The 19,946-nt window shown below is 37.7% G+C and overlaps 1 long non-coding RNA gene across 1 annotated transcript in view; it reads right to left on the reverse strand.

The window, feature by feature from the left end:
- Positions 1-1,660: 1,660 nt before the first annotated feature.
- The window catches only part of LOC112409686 (uncharacterized), a 349,494-nt gene continuing 331,208 nt past the window's right edge, over positions 1,661-19,946 (reverse strand). Inside the window, exon 4 of the long non-coding RNA XR_003005199.1 lies at positions 1,661-3,959. This is a non-coding gene — a long non-coding RNA (uncharacterized LOC112409686). The remainder of the gene's footprint in view (positions 3,960-19,946) is intronic.

Consider the following 19,946-nt stretch of genomic DNA (forward strand, 5'->3'; position numbering starts at 1 on the left):
ACTATTCACTAGGGAAATGTAATAAAAACTATGAGGCGTGACATCATATCCATTAGGGTGGCCACTATAAAAAAAAAGATAATATCAAGTGTTAACGAGGTTGTAACGAAACTGGAACCCTCATGTACTGTTGGTGGGTATGTAAAGTTTAGCTGCAGTAGAAAACAGTATGGTGTTTTTTTCAAAATACTAAAAATAGAATTACCATATGATTCAGCAATTTCACTTCTGAGTATATACCCAAAAGAACTGAAAGCAGGGATTCAAAGAGATGCTTGTTCGCAGCAGCATTATTCACAGTTACCAAACGGGGAAAGAAACCCAAGTATCCATGGACTGATGAATGAATGAACAAAATGTGGTATATACATACAATGTAATATCATTCATCCTTAAAGAGGAAGGAAATTCTGACACATGCTACAACAGAGATGAACCTTAAGGACATTATACTAAGTGAAATAAAACAATCACAAAGAAACAAATATTGTATGATTCCCTTTATATGATGTACTTAGAGTAGTCAAATTTATAGAAACAGAAAGCAGAATGGTTTCCAGGGGCTGGTGGGAGGGGGAATGGGAAGAGTCACGAGTACAGTTTCTGTTCCGGATAATGAAAAAGTTCGAGAAATGGGATGTTGATAAGGGTTACACAACAGTGTGAATGTACCTAATATAGCTATAGGCTTACAAATAGTAAGATGTTAACTTTTGTAATTTTTATGTTATGTTTATTTTACCATAATTAATTTTTTGTAAAGTTATGAACTTTAAGAAACTTAGCAACACAAATTAATGAGACAGCATGGTGTTACGGAAAGAACAAAGCCTTTTAAGTTAGAAAGACCTAATGACTGAAATGATTCTGCTACCTTCTAGTGTTGTTACTTCAGGGATATTGCCTTGTCACTTCGACGCTTGGATTTCTCATGTTATTCTATGACTACCTTGTAAGAGTATGATAAGGAGTAATTGGGATTATGTACTTATAGTCACTGATACAGCACCTGGCTCTTGATAGATGTACAGTAATGAGTATCCTTTTGTATTTGCCCCAGGTAACAGCATGGTATAATTGACTACAAATAGGTCTCTATGATTTAAATGCAAGTATCAACGTAACTTATGTGAGCTAATACATTTTTTTACAGCATATTATGGTTTACACAGGGCTTTTATATGTTATTTTTATAACTCTCGAGGTAGGCATCATCCGTCTTATTTTACCAATGGATGGTTTGGAAGTGAAAGAGGTTATACGATTTACTTTAGATCACACATTGCCATGATTCAACAAGATATCTTCCTACTGCGATTTCAATTTCATTTACATTTTACTGCTAGGAAAGGTAAAATAAAATTCAAGCCCTGTGTGAAACCATACCTTGAGAAGAAAATTAATTTTTGAAAAGTAGGCTTGTCTGGCTGATCAGGGAACTTAAAAGTCAGGGATTATATCTTACCTTTTAGTCTTTTTTTTTTTTTTACATCTTTATTGGAGTATAATTGCTTTACAATGGTGCATTAGCTTCTGCTCCACAACAAAGTGAATCAGTCACACATATACATATGTTCCCGTATCTCCTCCATCTTGCGTCTCCCTCCCTCCCCCCTCCCTATCCCACCCCTCTAGGTGGTCACAAAGCACCAAGCTGATCTCCCCGTGCTATGCGGCTGCTTCCCACTAGCTATCTATTTTACGTTTGGTAGTGTATATATGTCCACGACACTCTCTTGCTTTGTCACAGCTTACCCTTCAACTCTGAGCCCATAGTTTAAATCCTTGGATACATTAGGCACTCAATAAACATTTGTTCAATTGAAATGGTAAAAACTATCGATCTGAAATACTGTGTTTGAGGCTTGTTTCTTTATGCATACTGTTCATATAATTTATGTAGCAATTTAAATTTTTTATTTTCTATCCTGTGTTTTCATAAAAATTCATGAAAGTGCTAAAATTTAACGTTGATAAATTATATCTAGAATTGAACAAACATACTTGCCTGGTATAATTACCATAAGTTGAGAAGCTTTGACAATGTGGTATAATGAAAAGAAATTTTGGATAGTAATCAGGAGAACTGGTTTTTCATTCTGTGTTCCAGGATTAGCTCTGTTCCTATCCAGCTATCCTTGAGCAGAACATTTAAATGCTTCCTGCCTGAGTTTCTACATTTGCCCAGTAGAAATGATAATATTTATTCTGCCTATGTTGTAAGCATGATTTTTCCAAATCATGAGATGCAGTATAACATAGTGGTTCAAGTCACTTACTACTTACTAGCTTTGTGATCATAGGCAAACCTCTTTACATCTCTGTCTGTAAACAGAGATAATAGTGTCTGCCTTCTAGTTTACTATGAGGAGTGAATGAGTTACTATTTATACAGCATGTAAAACAGTACTTGACATATGGCAAGTACCCTGTAAGTGTTCTCTAAATAAAATTTTATGTGCATGTGTGTGTGTGTTTGTGTGTATGCACTTAAAAAATATAAACATATATTTGTAACATCAAGGTCAACTAGTATTTTTCTCCAAAAATGCTGCTCTGGTTCAGTATATGCATTCCAAGTACTTGAGTCAGTTTCCTCATTTGAAAAATTGGATTAAATTATCTTTTATTTAATTTGTGTTTCTGACCATTAAATACTCTCCTGTCTCCCCTGCCCAATAAGATAGAGATAAATATAGAAATCTAGTATGAAGCTAGAAAAGATATACTCTTTTTTCCCCATAAAAAATGAAAAATTTTAAGTAGGAAAGAAAGAAGACAATAAGCAGACTATGGAAGCCAGCTGATTTATAGAGTGTTGGTTGTTCAGTCCAAGATTTAAAGGTGCATGGAATTCTCACATTGGAGTCCGCAGAGAGTTGAAGAAAGAGGAAAGAATCCATGAAAACCACAGCCAATAAAAGACCTTCCCATTCCTTTAACCATACCCAACCTGACTCCAGACACAGGCTGCCTTGAACTGGGGAAGTACTATAGCACAGAAGAGGAAGGAGGGGTCTATCTTGAGCGGAACACAGCTGCATAGCTAACAACAGACTTCCACCATTAGCAGATACTGTGACCAGTACATGGAGGTAGCATTGGGTAGGATTCCTGAGTGGCTTGGGTCTAAAGATTGGCCTCAAATAAAGAAGGCTTGATGTTTACTAATTTATTTAATACTGAGGTATGATTTACTTACAGTAAAATGTTCACTTTAATTAGAGTTCAGACCAATTCATATTAATTTTGATGAATCTCAAATTGTTTTGTGGTAGGTATTACTTTTTTTTAAGATTGAGCTAAGCTGGAAGGAAAATCTTACACACCATAAAATTAGTCCAAATTTTCAAGTGTGTTCTAACATTCTGATGAATATTCATAGAAAACATTTGACTTTCAGTATTTTAATCGGCTGTTTGATAATTTCAAGTAGGAAAACCCAAATAAAGGTTTTCACTCACTCTGCAAAAGTTTACAAAGTCAAAACCAAATGAAGAGTGTGATAAGTTATATTAGTTGGACAACAGAAGCCCACTGTGATGGAATAATGGGCTAGGTGGTGAGGCAGCTAAAGGAGGGAAGGGAAATGGTCTCCATTCTAAATAGATATTTGACTTAGTTTCTGCCATTAAAAATTTACTTATTTAATCATTGTAGTCTTTGGTCTCCTTGTGATTAGATGATACTGGAGAGGAAGGCATAACTAGTCAAGCATGAAACTGTGGTACGAGACATACATAGTATGGCTGGTTAATTGCTTATACTCACATCATGTATTATTATGACATAGCTTCTGCTTCTGAACTTGTTACATACTGAGCTGCTCAGTAATCAAAGAAGAAAACAGGTGCTGGTTCAAAACGCTGACCCAAGCAAAGCTAACTTTTCTGTTTTTCCATTTGAAGCCATTATTTATAATTCTGTCCTATTTCAATGGTAAAGAAGTCCGTAGACACCTGAAACATGAGTAAAGTTCAAATAGGGTCAAATTCCAGAGGGCAAAGCATTATTTTTCCTTCTAACCCTGTTACATGTGGTCATACATGCTTATGCCAACCCACACAGTAGAGAATAAGGGCTGCAATTTTCATTATGATCACTAATTCCTCAGAAGTTCATTTAGAGGGCTGTTGGCCTTTTAGAGTCATGAATTAAGCAGAATAACAGAAGGTAGCATGTCAAAAGACCATAAGCAGGCCCCAGGCTATATTTTCAGTACCAGTTCTGCATAATGTTTCCAGTTGGTATGCAATCATGCATGAACTCAAAAGAACAAAAAGCTATAACTTTTGTTTTTTACTATAATCAAAATTGTACCTACAATTTCAAAGTACTTATACCTTTGAAAATGGCATTTTAAGGACCAAACATTTTCAGTATTTAGAAATAAAGCTTGTGAATGTAAGTGTAAGACTTCACTGCTGATCTGTATTCATACCCACCATGGATTATGTAAATACTGTAAAACTATCCAAACATCTAAACTTCAGGTGTAATTCCTAATTCCTCATACCATATGCACTCAACTGTTCTGATTTCTTTTAAGAAAGGAACCATGACAATCATTAGAAAAAACTATATATTTCTGAATAAACACAAGATTCCTTAACATCGGTACTTTCCTACAGCTTCAGAAAACACCTGCAGTAGAAGGCTATACGGTTAATCCGAGGCTGCGGGGGTGGGAAAGGGGAGACCTTGGCGCTTTGAAGGTTGTCTGAATAATCTTAACGAAATAGAGATTGACATCACCTGCCGAGGCTACAGAATGCTGACACAGGGTAAGAGACTGTAGGAGGAAGAGCTTTGGTATAATATCTGAGTGTAATAAGAGAAGGTAAGTAATCAAATATCCTGTTTTAAACAATGTCAAGAATGCTGCTCTGACTGAAAGCAACACATTTGTGGCAGCAGTGTTAGCCATAGCATGTCTCTGTTTCTCTTGTGTTCAGCATCCTAAGAATTAAAAAGGGAGTAGAAAAGTGCTAACATTTATGGAGCAGCTGCCATATGTCAGACACTGTAGAAGGTATACACAAACTCATTACGATTAATCTCTGCAACATCTCTTGTGATCAGTAAATTATAGTCACCATTATATGAGGGAATCAACTGGGGATAATGGCAGTACTTGACTAAATCATAGGGGAGGTATAATCCTGGTCTAAATAATCCCCCAAATTCTCCATTTTAAACCACTTTGGCTGCAGTATTGGGAATTTTCCAGAGAGATGCAGAGAAAGACCAAGGACGTGGCAGATTCTAGTGTGTGTTTCGATGAAATAATACATAGGCCATCAGTGCTGGCAGAGTAGAGAAACTAGTGAATCCAATAGCAGATTTACAGCTTGATATAAAAGGGAGGGAGGCAAGAGGTTGGAGGACTAAGTGAATTCATGGAGAACAAATGGAAATACGGAAGTTGAAGGAGGGCGTAATAGTCAAGAGGCAAAGCCACGTAAGTGATAAAATGATCCAAAGTCTGACATCGGATTTGGGTTGCTGAAGAAAAACAGATGTAAATTATTTAAAATAAATAGAGGTGGTAAAGTAGTTACCCCATGTGACTCATTAGGGACATAGCCTGAAAAAGATTTGGGTCATTTACATAGTTCAGTGCTGTATGCCATAAAAATGGTCAGTGTCTCAGAATCCGTTATGTTCATTAAAATAGAATTGTGCGCATACCTTGGTATCTGACTGTTATCTTGTGGAATAATAACAATAAGTTACATTCTCACCACTAATTTAGGATGACTTGATCTTGTTTCCAAGTTCGTAAAAAGATGATTTTTGATTTTTGTTGGTTCAATATTTTGAAAAATGTAATGATGTAAAGTTTAATGTAGCAAAGCTATAGTTCCAGAACAAAGGTTATATTTTACTCACAGATAACTTCAGTTTGCAGAGTCAAGGATTATGTGAATGAGATAAATTTTATATGAGTATTTTTTTTCATTTTCAATAAATTTATACAACTTATTTTTCTTCTATAAAATATCATCAATCACAGTGAAAAGATTTTGGAAATATGCTTTAGAAGATAATATTCACAAAAATAGATCTTGAGGCATCTCACTTGCCTTATAATTCAAGGTTATATTTCATTTTCTTAGTGCTCAAGTTAATCTTGTCAATTAAAAAAAGATGACACTAGGAAATAGTTTTATTTTAAACTATATTTCCCTTTAGCTGTTCATGTTAACATTGAAGAGTGAAGTTTACTTACATTTTTTAATATATCATACAAAGCCAGTTATACTTAGGTGTAATTATCAGAGAAATTAATTCTCCCTGCCAGTAAGGGATCAGGTATACTTGTTTTTCACATATGAAATATGAAAAATTTCTAGAATAGATTACTATTAAATGAGGAAATCTAGTTATCATCAAACTTTCATTTTAAAAATTATTTTTATCTGTTTTGTCCTAAGTTATATACTTTTTCTTCCATTATTTATTGTGAAATTACCTTAAAACAAAACAAGATAAAATAAGACAATCAACCAAAATTAAAAAAAATAATGGCAGAGCCTCTCCTTGGCTCTTTCTTATTCTCTATTCCATCTCGCCTTCACAGTTCTTTTGCTTTCAGAGGTGGCCAAAATACTATGGATATTTATGCCAAAGGACATAAGTCTGTGATACTATGGATCCTGCCAAGTTTTATCTTGGACAATGTAACTTACATTGAAAGAAATGGACTCTTCTAATTCATGGTTCTTAGAAAAGTATACTTTTTCTTTCATGAAATGCCCTATTACCTTTCAGTTCAGCAAACTTAAATCAACTATCCTTCTATAGTGATCTCAGTCTTAGAGGGCTAGCTTACTATGTAATGCATAGTTTGGTTCTTAGATAATAAATAATAAAACTCTTCATACAGTTGCATTCGATAATCAGTGTATAGCTAGAAGCGTTGAATGTTTCCCATTAAATTAATCTTTCAGTTTGGTCTGTTCAAGAATGTCCTGCTGGCCTTGCACTTTGTATATTAACGTTCCAGGGCTCATGCTCCCTATAAACATGCTTGGGACCTTGTTCCTTTTGCATACCGTGAATGTGTGTGCACATTTTTGGAGACAGGAGATGATGGTGATGTTTGATTGCATTTAAGAAAAATCAATCAGGTCAGACTGGGAGGTCATAATGACCAACATGGTTGATACACTTAGTGTTTACTAAATATTTGCTGAGACTTTGTTATCATTGTTTCAAGTATTAAGACAGCTTTCTGGACCACATCCCAGTGACAGTGGGTTCCTTCACATTCACAATTCTGGGAGGAGGCTCTTCATATCACTGTTCCAGAAATCCATAAATCCATCCTGCCACAGAGAGAATGTTGTTGTAAAACCATCTGCAGCACATTGCTGCTCTTTTAGTGCAGCACTAGCACCCAGAGAAGAATAATTCCTGAACTATCTTTGTATGTTATCTAACATTTCAATTCTGTACACATTCAAAGGAATGACTTTTAAAAAGACAACTTCATTTCTTATTAAGATTTAAAATTTTTGTAAAACAGTCAAATCCAGTCAGTGTGCTGATCAAATAAATCAATTTTCCCTTTATGGTGAGGGACCCTGAATTTCCAAGTCATATTTTAATTGTGGGCTTAAATTTGAGAATAGTCATTTTAAAGTTGGCCTAGACACCTTCAAGGTGGCAGAGGAGTAAGATGTGGAAATCACCTTCCTTCCCACACATATATCAGAAACACATCTACATGTGGAACAATTCCTACAGAACACCTACTGAACGCTGGCAGAAGACCTCAGATGTCCCCAAAGGCAAGAAACTCCCCCACGTACCTGGGTAGGGCAAAAGAAAAAAGAAAAAACAGAGACAAAAGAATTGGGACAGGATCTGCACCTCTGGGAGGGAGCTGTGAAGGAGGAAAGGTTTCCACACACTAGAAGCCCCTTCGCGGGTGGAGACTGCAGGTGACGGAGGGGGGAGTTTCGGAGCCATGGAGGAGAGCGCAGCAACAGGGGTGCGGAGGGCAAAGCAGAGAGATTCCCACACAGAGGGTGGGTGCCGACCAGCACTCACTAGCCCAAGAGTCCTTTATGCTCACCCGCCGTGGTGGGCAGGGGCTGGGAGCTGAGGCTTGGGCTTTGGTTGGATGCCAGGGAGAGGACTGGGGTTGGCGGCGTGAACACAGCCTGAAGGGGGCTAGTGCACCACAGCTAGCTGGGAAGGAGTCTGGGAAAAAGTCTGGAACTACCTAAGAGGCAAGAGACCATTGTTTCGGGGTTCACGAGGAGAGGGGATTAAGAGTGCTGCTTAAAGGAGCTCCAGAGATGGGCATGAGCCGCGGCTATCAGCACGGACCCCAGAGGCAGGCATGAGATGCTAAGGCTGCTGCTGCCACCACCAAGAATCCTGTGTGCAAGCACAGGTCACTCCACACCTCCCCTCCTGGGAGCCTGTGCAGCCCGCCACTGCCAGGGTACCGTGATCCAGGGACAACTTCCCCGGGAGAACACATGGCGCACCTCAGGCTGGTGCAACGTCCTGCCGGCCTCTGCCGCCACAAGCTCGCCCTGCATCCGTACCCCTCCCTCCCCCCGACCTGAGTGAGCCAGAGCCCCCTAATCAGCTGCTCCTTTAACCCCATCCTGTCTGAGTGAAGAACAGATGCCCTCAGGTGACCTACACGCAGGGGCAGGTCCAAATCCAAAGCTGAACCCCAGAAGCTGTGCGAACAAAGAAGAGAAAGGGAAGTCTCTCCCAGCAGCCTCAGGAGCAGCGGATTAAATCTCCACAATCAACTTGATGTACCCTGCATCTGTGGAATACCTGAATAGACAACGAATCATCCCAAAATTGAGGCGGTGGACTTTGGGAGCAACTGTAGACTTGGGGTTGGGTTTTCTTTTTGCATCTAATTTGTTTCTGGTTTTATGTTTATCTTAGTTTAGTAATTAGAGTTTATTATCACTAGTAGATTTGTTTACTGATTTGGTTGCTGTCTTCCTTTTTATATATATATATTTTTCCTTTTTCTCCTTCTGTGAATGTGTATGTGTATGCCTCTTTGTGGGATTTTGTCTGTATAGCTTTGCTTTTGCCATTTGTCGTACGTTTCTGACTGTCCGTTTTTATTTTGTTTGTTTTTAGTATAGTTTGTAGCGCTTGTTGTCATTGGTGGATTTGTTTTTTGGTTTGGTTGCTCTCTTCTTTCTTTCTCTTTTTAATTTTTTTATTTAAAATTTTTTTTTAAATTTTCTATTTTAATAATTTTATTTCATTTTTTCTTTCTTTCTGCCTTTTTTTTCCTCCCTTTTCCTCAGAGCTGTGTGGCTGATAGGCTCTTAGTGTTCCGGCTGGGTGTTAGGCGTGAGCCTCTGTGGTGGGAGAGCCGAGTTCAGGACATTGGTCTACCAGAGACCTCGGAGCCCCATATAATATCAAACGGTGAAAGATCTCCCAGAGATCTCCATCTCAACGCTAAGACCTAGCTCCACTCAACGACCAGCAAGCTCCAGTGCTGGACACCCTATGCCAAACAACTAGCAAGACAGGAACACAACCCCACCCGTTAGCAGAGAGGCAGCCTAAAATTATACTAAGGTCACAGACACCCCAAAACACACCACCGGACACAGTCCTGCCCACCAGAAAGACAAGATCCAACCTCATCCACCAGAAAGCTTAAATGTAAATGGATTAAATGCTCCAACCAAAAGACATAGACTGGTTGAATGGATACAAAAACAACACCCGTATATGCGCTGTCTGCAAGAGACCAACTTCAGACCTAGGGACACATACAGACTGAAAGTGAGGGGATGGAAAAAGATATTCCATGCAAATGGAAATCAAAAGAAAGCTGGAGTAGCAATTCTCATATCAGACAAAATAGACTTTAAAACAAAGACTATTACAAGAGACAAAGAGGGACACTACATAATGATCAAGGGATCAATCCAAGAAGAAGATATAAGAACTGTAATTATTTATGCACCCAACATAGGAGCACCTCAATACATAAGGCAAATACTAACAGCCATAAAAGGGGAAATCAACAGTAACAAAATCGTAGTAGGGGACTTTAACACCCCGCTTTCACCAATGAACAGATCCAAAATGAAAATAAATAAGGAAGCCGAAGCTTTAAATGATACATTAAACAAGATGGACTTAATTGATATTTATAGGACACTCCATCCAAAAACAACAGAATACACATTCTTCTCAAGTGCTCATGGAACATTCCCAGGATAGATCGTATCTTGGGTCACAAATCAAGCCTTGGTAAATTTAAGAAAATTGAAATCGTATCAAGTATCTTTTCTGACCACAACGCTATGAGATTAGATATCAATTACAGGAAAAAACCTGTAAGAAATACAAACACATTGGAGGCTAAACAACACACTACTTAATAATGAAGAGATGACTGAAGAAATCAAAGAGGAAATCAAAAAATACCTAGAAACAAATGACAATGAAAACACAATGACCCCAAACCTATGGGATGCAGCAGAAGCAGTTCTAAGAGGGAAGTTTATATCTATACAAGCCTACCTCAAGAAACAAGAAAAACACAAAAGACCCCAAATACCAAAGCAATCTTGAGAAAGAAAAACAGAGATGGAGGAATCAGGCTCCTGCACTTAAGACTATACTACAAAGCTACAGTAATCGAGACAGTATGGTAATGGCACAAAAAACAGAAATACAGATCAGTGGAACAGGATAGAAAGCCCAGAGATAAACCCACAGACATATGGTCACCTTATCTTTGATAAAGGAGGCAAGAATATACAATGGAGAAAAGACAGCCTCTTCAATAAGTGGTGCTGGGAAAACTGGACAGGTACATGTAAAAGAATGAAATTAGAACACTCCCTAACAGCATACACAAAAATAAACTCAAAATGGATTCAAGTCCTAAATGTAAGGCCAGCCACCATCATACTCTTAAAGGAAAACATAGGCAGAACACTCTATGACATAAATTGCAGCAAGATCCTTTTTGACCCACCTCCTAGAGAAATGGAAATCAGAACAAAAATAAACAATGGGGCCTAATGAAACTTAAAAGCTTTTGCACAGCAAAGGAGACCATAAACAAGAGAAAAAGACAACCCTCAGAATGCGAGAAGGTATTTGCAAATGAAGCAACTGACAAAGGATTAATCTCCAAAACATACAAGCAACTCATGCAGCTCAATATCAAAAAAACAAACAACCCAATCTAAAAATGGGCAGACCTAAATAGATATTTCTCCAAAGAAGATTTACAGATTGCCAACAAACTCATGAAAGAATGATCAACATCATTAATCATTAGAGAAATGCAAATCAGAAGTACAATGAGGTATCATCTCATAGCAGTCAGAATGGCCATCATCCAAAAATCTACAAACAATAAATGCTGGAGAGGGTGTGGAGCAAAGGGAACCCTCTTGCACTGTTGGTGGGAATGTAACTTGATACAGCCACTATGGAGAACAGTATGGAGGTTCCTTAAAAAACTATAAATAGAACTACCATACAACCCAGCAATCCCACTACTGGGCATATACCCTGAGAAAACCATAGTTCAAAAAGAGGTCATGTAGCAGAATGTTCACTGCAGCTCTATTTACAATTGCCAGGACATGGAAGCAACCCAAGTGTCCATCAACAGATGAATGGATAAAGAAGATGTGGCACATATATACAATGGAGTATTACTCAGCCATAAGAAGGAACGGAACTAAGTTACTTGTAGTGAGGTTGACGGACCTAGAGACTGTCATACAGAGTGAAGTAAGTTAGAAAGAGAAAAACAAATACAGTATGGTAACACATATATATGGAATCTAAAAAAAAAAAAAAAGAAAGAAAATGGTCAGAAGAACCTAGGAGCAAGATGCGAATAAAGATGCAGACCTACTAGAGAATGGACTTGAGGATACAGGGAGGGGGAAGGGTAAGCTGGGACAAAGTGAGAGAGTGGCATGGACATATATACACTACCAAATGTAAAATAGATAGCTAGTGGGAAGCAGCTGCGTAGCACAGAGAGATCAGCTTAGTGTTTTGTGACCACCTAGAAGGGTGTGATAGGGAGGGTGGGAGGGAGGGAGATGCAAGAGGGAAGAGATATGGGGACATATGTATATGTGTAACTGATTCACTTTGTTATAAAGCAGAAACTGACACAGCATTGTAAAGCAATTATACTGTAATAAAGATGTTTAAAAAAAGAGAATAAAAGTCCTATAATAATAGAATAATAACAAATAAATATATCACAAGTTTCTTTAAATTGATGCTAAGGTAATTGAAGTGTTTTCAGAATCTTGTGAAAATCCCTCAGAATTGTATGGTATTCGGTAACTTACAAAGGACTTTCACATGCAGATTTCTCATGTAATTTTTACACCAGTGTTTTGAGGTGAGCAGAGTGAGAAATCATATTTACGAAGTATCTATGGAGATGCCAATAATGGTTCCTGATATTCCCATTTTACTTAAAAAAAGACCTTTAAAAACATGACTTTTATTAGGTTTCCAAGTATATAAATGAGCTAATACCATCATACAAGTGTTTTGATTTCTTGTCTAGTGTGCCTCTCGGTTTCCAAGAGTGTCTATGTATACATTTTTTAGCTTCTATCATTGTTATAAAAGTAGAAAAATACCGCCTGGGCCACGTGGAATATCAAACTTAGTTTCATCTCACTGAAATATGTCTATACTTTAAAAACTGCAGTAAAAGAATCAACATTATATGAATTATGTTTATCTCTTTTCCATTGTTTCTACTATCAACTTTTTATTGTTATTCTGTGATAGGCAGAATAGTGGTTCCCCCAAAGACATCCACATGTTAATCTCTGGAACCTGTGACTGTGTTACCCTGCATGGCAGAGGGGACTTTCAGATGTAATTAAAGACCTCAAAGTAGGGAGATTATCCTGGATTATTTGGGTGGGCCCTGTGACATCACAAGAGTGTTTAAGAGTATAAGGAGGAGGTGGAAAACAGAGGCAGAGTGAGATTTGACTACCTGAGAATGGTCAGAGGGATGCAACATTGGTGGTTTTGAAGATGCAGGAAGGGGGCCGGAAGCCAAGGAATGTTGGTGTGCTTCTAGAAACCAGAAAATGCAAGGAAACAGACTTGTCCCTAGAATATCCATAAGGAAATGCAACACCCCTGCCAGCTAACACATTGATTTTAGCCCATTGAGATCGTTGCTGCACTTCTAGCTTACAAAATGGTAAGAGAATACATTTTTGTTGATTTGAGCCACCAAGTTTATGATAATTTGTTATGGTAGCAATAGATACAAAGGTCATTCAAATAAATCTAATTACATACAGGAATATGTAATACATACAGGAATAATTAGGTATAACTCTCTTGTACTCAATCTTACTTGTAAACAAAAGTGACTTTTTAGTTGTTCAGGGCTGTAGTACTGATTCCCATAATTCATTAATGATGTTTTTCTTGTTACCTCCCTCAGGAATCTGAAAGAAGAATAGTATGTGATCTTGGACACATATCCTAAATGCACAACCCATAAGGTAAAATGCTAAATACTTTTTTGATAATGTAAGGCTGACTGGATGAAATGTTTAACTGTGGGAGACACTCTGGAGAGTGGGCACCTCCACGTTAGAAGAAGCTTCTGTGAGTCATAACTTCTGGCAAATGTTTACCCACCGATAATGGAAAATATCCTCTTGGGGATCTTAAACTTGTTACCATGGATGTTGTTTGCTAACACTGACTGTTTCCGCCTAACTGCTTATAGAAACTCCATGCTGCCGTCCATCTGTTCCCTCAGCAGAGTACTTTTGGGCCAGCAGTTATTTCAGACACTTCTGTGATTTCAGATGTCTCTGCATATAACTGTACTTGATTTTGAGAATTTGTTGCACAGAGCTTCCAGGCAGGTAGAAACATACAGCTCCAACTTTTCTCCTTTGGGCAACAGCATGAGAGAAACTGGTAACATCCAAATTAGTAAAAAAAAAAAAAAAAATGTTATAAAGCCTGATTTCTCACACTTCTGTTTTGTAACACTCATCACACCATAGGTTTCTTATATAAAATTTATTCCTTATTATTAATTCCTCATTGATTTTAAAGGTGACTTTTTAATTGCTATATCCCAGTGGATAGGATGGTGTCTGGTACATGGTCAGCTCAAATCCTTTGTGTGTCTTGCAACAGGATCTAAGCTGTGACCCTTGACTTCATTTCCAGCAGGCGGCTTCTTTCTCAAATCATTTATGGAACTGTCTTGAGCAATGCCAATGACTTTTTGGTGTTTCTAATGCACTGCATTTTCTGTTTTTGTCACTGCCATCCCCTCTCTCTGCAATACTATTATCGCCCTACTGACCTGGCCAGAATGAACTCATAAAAGCTTTTGTAAAGAAAGCCACAGCTGTACCCCATTCCCCTCTGTCCGTCACCCCAGTTTCAGTTTAGTCCCATGAGTTCTCATCCCTCATGTGTAGTCTGATCTTCTGTCTGGCCACACTATATTTGAGGACAGGGATTATATTCTTTCTATATCTATCTATCTACTTACCTACCTACCTATCTAGTATTTCTACTTCCCTGCACAGTGCCTGGTGCCCAAAGGACATTCAATAAATATCTGCAAAATGATGATTAAACATTCTTAAAATTTTATATGAAGTTTGGTCTGCAGGAATTAACACATTGAGCTCTTGGAAGGCAGGGATCAGTCCTAAAATTAATTGTCCTCTTCTCATAGAATTTACAGTACTTTATGCATAAAAGTTACTAAACAGGGCTTCCCTGGTGGCACAGTGGTTGAGAGTCCGCCTGCCGATGCAGGGGACACGGGTTCGTGCCCTAGTCTGGGAAGATCCCGCATGCCGCGGAGCGGCTGGGCCCGTGAGCCATGGCCGCTGAGCCTGCGCGTCCGGAGCCTGTGCTCCGCAATGGGAGAGGCCACAACAGTGAGAGGCCCGCGTACCGCAAAAAAAAAAAAAAAGTTACTAAACAAATAAACAAACATTAAATGTAAAGCAAAGAATAGTACAGCCATTAGGCCATAGGCTTCAGTGACAGAAATCTGAGTTCACATTCAGTCTTGGATGATGGATTGGAACCATAAATCCTCCACATAGTTCTCTCCATCCATGTCTTCCTTCCGTACAGGATTTTTTTTTTTTATTTACTCCTACTTTGCTAATTATATTTTTCTATTTCATTTTTTTCATCATTTGTCTTGCTCTTCTTTCTCTTCCTCTGAGTATGTGTATAGATACATATATGTTCCATGCATGTTTGGGAGTAAATATGGGTGGTTTGCTGACCGCAAGACCCTTTGAGTGTAATTAAGAAAAGTTAGAAGCTGAGACTAACAATGAATTCAAATGGATTCCAACAATACAAACATAAATAAATTATACAAAACATAAGAACAGTTAAACAGACTGACACTAAAGTTGTTATAATTTGACTTTTTCTTCTTTCAAGACTTGAACATTCTTATCACTCTGTTTTATGCTTCGCCAATCTCCCCTTTTCCCCTCTGATTTTTCTCCCCTTTTCTCTTCCACAAGTCATCTTTTCAATGGTACTTCAGCTTGTTAAAACCAAATTTATTTTAGCTTTTAAATGGTGAGAGAAAAGAAGATTGTTCTTTGGAATGGAAATCAGGACAGGTGTAAGACGTTCACAAAATAAGTGCCCAGGTCCTCGGGCTCCCCTCCAGCACTGTGGGAGCTGCAGTCGTGAGTGTAGAGCTAATTCCTGTGATCCCATCAGAGGCATGGGGTGAGGGAAGGGCAGAGAGGAAGGAGCTTTCAAGAGAAATATGATTGAGTTCCCCTCACTGTGTCCACATTCTTTTTTCCTATCATGTCATCACCCCTATATTTTCATATTTCTGTTGACTGCTCTTTAAGATACACCAATCTCACTGTGCATTTATCCTCCATTTTTCTCTTGTTACCTTGATGCCACTGGGGGGAGAAACTCCCTGCTGTTGATGGTTTCCACGGATAAATAAAATAAGCATTTCTCAATACATTTAAGGAACTGTTAGAAATCATAGGTTTCCAAGTAGTAAACGACTGGTTAATTCAACCAATGTGATGATGAAGAACACATGGACTCATTCTGTACTCTTTTAAATTACACTCCTCTCAGAGTGCAAATCCCAATTTAGAATACCTTGGGGAATTCCTCTGAAAAGTGGAAAACCTTCCTTGGCTTTCTCTGAGATACTTTCAGCCCTTTCATAATAATTGATGTCATTTAATATTGCTTTAGTTTTAACTAATAAGATAGGATCAGCCACTTACATTGCTTCTTTTCTTAACAAGGGCCAGTACAATGTATATTCTTTACTGAAGCTGACTTTGCTTTTTAATGATAACTGAAATTTTAATAATTTTTGGATGGGTCATTTCGACTTGCAAACAATTTGAAGAGTCTATCAAATGTATAGAACTTACAACATGCATGAAAGGACTTTATTTGCAAGCACCTAAGGAACGATAACATGGCTCCCTTCCCAATGAAAATCAAGTCAAATTTACTGACATTATAAAAATGCTAAATTATCTACTAAAAACAAGGAAACAGCTTTAAAGTCCACTAGCTGATGACACGGCATTACTTCAAAATAAAATAAGTTTGTAATATGTCTTATTCTACTTGCCTTTAAATAGCAGGCTGGCATTTTCACCAAGCATTAAAAGACGGTGGGTAGTCATGACACTTAGTACTCCAGACCTTATTTCCTTTCTTATTTTATTATTATTTTTTGCGGTACGTGGGCCTCTCACTGCTGTGGCCTCTCCCGTTGTGGAGCACAGGCTCCGGATGCACAGGCTCAGCGGCCATGGCTCACGGGTCCAGCCGCTCCGCGGCACGTGGGATCTTCCCAGACCGGGGCGCGAACCCCTGTCCCCTGCGTCAGCAGGCGGACTCTCAACCACTGCGCCACCAGCGAAGCCCCCTTATTTTCTTTTTTAAAAGAAAGTGTGTACACAGTCTAATGTGATTTAAGAAAGAAACCTATTCTTTGAATAGCATTCCTACAGTTAAACATATTTTATCTAGTGCTCTATAACTGTGGAAAAACTCAACTGCGTAAATAACAAAAAAGTCTTAGTAAAGTTATATTATTTTTTACTGATATAGTTGGCAAGGATCAAAACCAAAATAAAATGTACACAAGAGAATGAGAAACGAGGGATCCTCATATACTGCTAGTGGGAGGGTAACTTTGTATAAACTATCTAGAATACAATTTGTCAATATATGTTAAATAATTTAAAAATGTTAACTCACTTTGTAAGTACAGTTCCACTTATAGGAAATAATTATAGGTGGACAGTTATGTCCATAGAAAAATATTCACTACAATGTTACATATGATAAAACTGGAACTAATCTAAATGTCTATTAACAGGTACATGACCAAATACATTTTGATAGTGACATTAAATAGAATCTATTAAAAACTGTTTTTAGAAAATACGGTAAATGGCATGGGGATATATTCATAATTTATAAAAGAGTATAATTACAATCTATGAAAAGGAACTACAAAGCAAAGACTTGTACTGATTCAAAATGGCACCCAGCTCAATTGGCTCTTGCCCCAGAATTAAGCCTGGAGAATTGTCTTCTAAGTAAAGCAGATCCTGTACATGAGGGAAGTTCCTAGTGTGGATATCAGACTCTGAGAGAAAGTGAGAACAGAGCTTCAGGTAACAATGTCTTCTTCAATAGGCAGTACAGGAAAAAGAAGGAAAATGCGAAGAGCAGCTTACTTCAAAGATGAAATATTCGAAAGCCCTTTACCTCAGAGGAAAATCCTCCTTAAATTGGAAACTACAAGGACTCCCAGCATCCTGGCTGCCTTCTCATCACCATTCGCCTTACAGACAAGACCCCTGTGGTCACGTCTACTCACAGAGAGCTGCTGCCAAGGCCTGCACTGGGGGAAAGTCCTGTGAGGAAGCCAACCTATATGGTTGCCACAGAAACCATGCCAGTTACAGATACTACACATTTTAATCGCTCGGTAGTAAATGTGACTGACTAGCCAGGAAACACCAAATGCTTGAGGAAAACCAGCAGTATGGAAGAGAAGCATCAAAATTGAAAAAAAAAAGGAGGAAAAAAAAAGAAAAACAAAGGAAACAGGACATATTCTCCTAGGCTATTTTTTCTTATCTTGAATTGAAACTGAATAGTTTGATCTAAAAGCAGATTTCATGTTAAGGGAAAAAACAACAACAACAACTACTACTACTGAGTGAACCCTTTTCTCTCAAGAGTCCTTGATTCTTCTGATGACCAGTTTAATTCCATTCAAGCTCCCAAACTAGGTGCCAACTTCCTGGGGCAATTAATTGGATTTATAAGAGTTTATGTCCAGGAGGAATTTTCAGTCTGATGCCAAGTAACTGACGACTGAATTTTTTTCTGGTTTCAATCCAAGTATTGATTCTTAACATGGTAAATAAAACTTGAGGATTTGTAGTATTTGCATAGCTTCCAACTGTTTCCATTGCTGCAAGACATGGGCCCATCTATAAATTTCACGTGATAATCATTGACATTTATCTTTGTTATTGTCACCTGGTATCTGCATCAATGTCAAAATAAGAGTCTTAAAAAATGAAGGTCTGCAGTTTTACTGGCCCAGCAACAGAAGTTTTACTGGATAAACCCTATCTCTGCATGACAGAGAATAGGCAACAGAAGTATCTCTGACAGCTGTTGCATGATGGAGTAGGAAAAAGGTCACTTCCTGCAAATGTTAGGGATTTTAAGAATCCCACAGGCATTGGAGGAATAATTGGACTCAACAAGCAATCAATCATATTTGAAGCATGTGAAGTATATCTAAAGACCAAAGGTCAGGATTTAATGTCCAAATTCACCCAATTGTTCAGATGGTCTGGAAGTAAAAAGATTTAATTTCAGAGACATTTACGTGGAGAAATTTACATGGAGTTGAATATAAAATACAGAGGTTTTTTTCTATTTTCCTTTAAAAATCTTTGTAGACAAAGTAATATGATACATTAGAAACTAAAAGATCCTCCCCAAATTTGATGACTTACTATTGAAGTAATTCATATTAACATTAACGTTTTTAATGATTTTTTTCTTAAGAAGGATTCCCTTTTTTTCAGAAACTAGAGTTTAATAGTATATTGGCTTTAATTGATGTTAATTTTAAGAACTAAATTAAAGAAGTAATAAAAATTGATAATATGATAATCACTAGCATCCTACTAAGACATTTAGTTGGCAATTTAATTTTAGATCATCTGGGTTTCTTCTAGATTCATATATTATTAAATGAAGTTTTGCTTAAGCTATTGTAATAAATATTGGGGAAATATGAAAATAAAAACCAGTGTGACTCTGTCCTTCAAGACCCTTAAAATCCTTCATTGAGTGTGGCGGATTCCTAATTGTCCCTAAATATCCTTTGTCCTCTTATTTATTTTTTTAATTGCAACTTCTTATTTTGAAATATGTTGCCTTCCAGAAGTTGCAAAATAGCAGAGAGAGTTCCAGCATATCTTAACTCAGGTTCACCCAATGATCATATTTTATATAAACATAGTACCTGGTCAAAACCGAGAATCCAACATTGGTAACTACTCTTACCTCACGTTCAGGCTTTATATAGATTTCAACAGCTGTTAAATGTACTCTTTTTCTTTCTTTCTTTTGTTTTCTGTGTATAGTTCTTTGAAATCTTATCACAAGGGTAAATTTGCTTGACCATCTTCACACAGTCTCTATTACAATTAGGGTACACAACTCTTTCATCAGCATCAAGACATTCCTTTGTGTTACTCCTTAACAGTCACACCCTCCTCCCTGACCCTAACCTCTGGCAACAACTGACAAGCTGTTCATCGCTATAATTTTGCCATTTCAAGAACATTATATAAACAAAATCATATCAT

Source organism: Neophocaena asiaeorientalis, unplaced genomic scaffold (assembly GCF_003031525.2).
Source record: "Neophocaena asiaeorientalis asiaeorientalis breed wild unplaced genomic scaffold, Neophocaena_asiaeorientalis_V1.1 scaffold521, whole genome shotgun sequence".
NCBI lineage: Eukaryota > Metazoa > Chordata > Mammalia > Artiodactyla > Phocoenidae > Neophocaena > Neophocaena asiaeorientalis.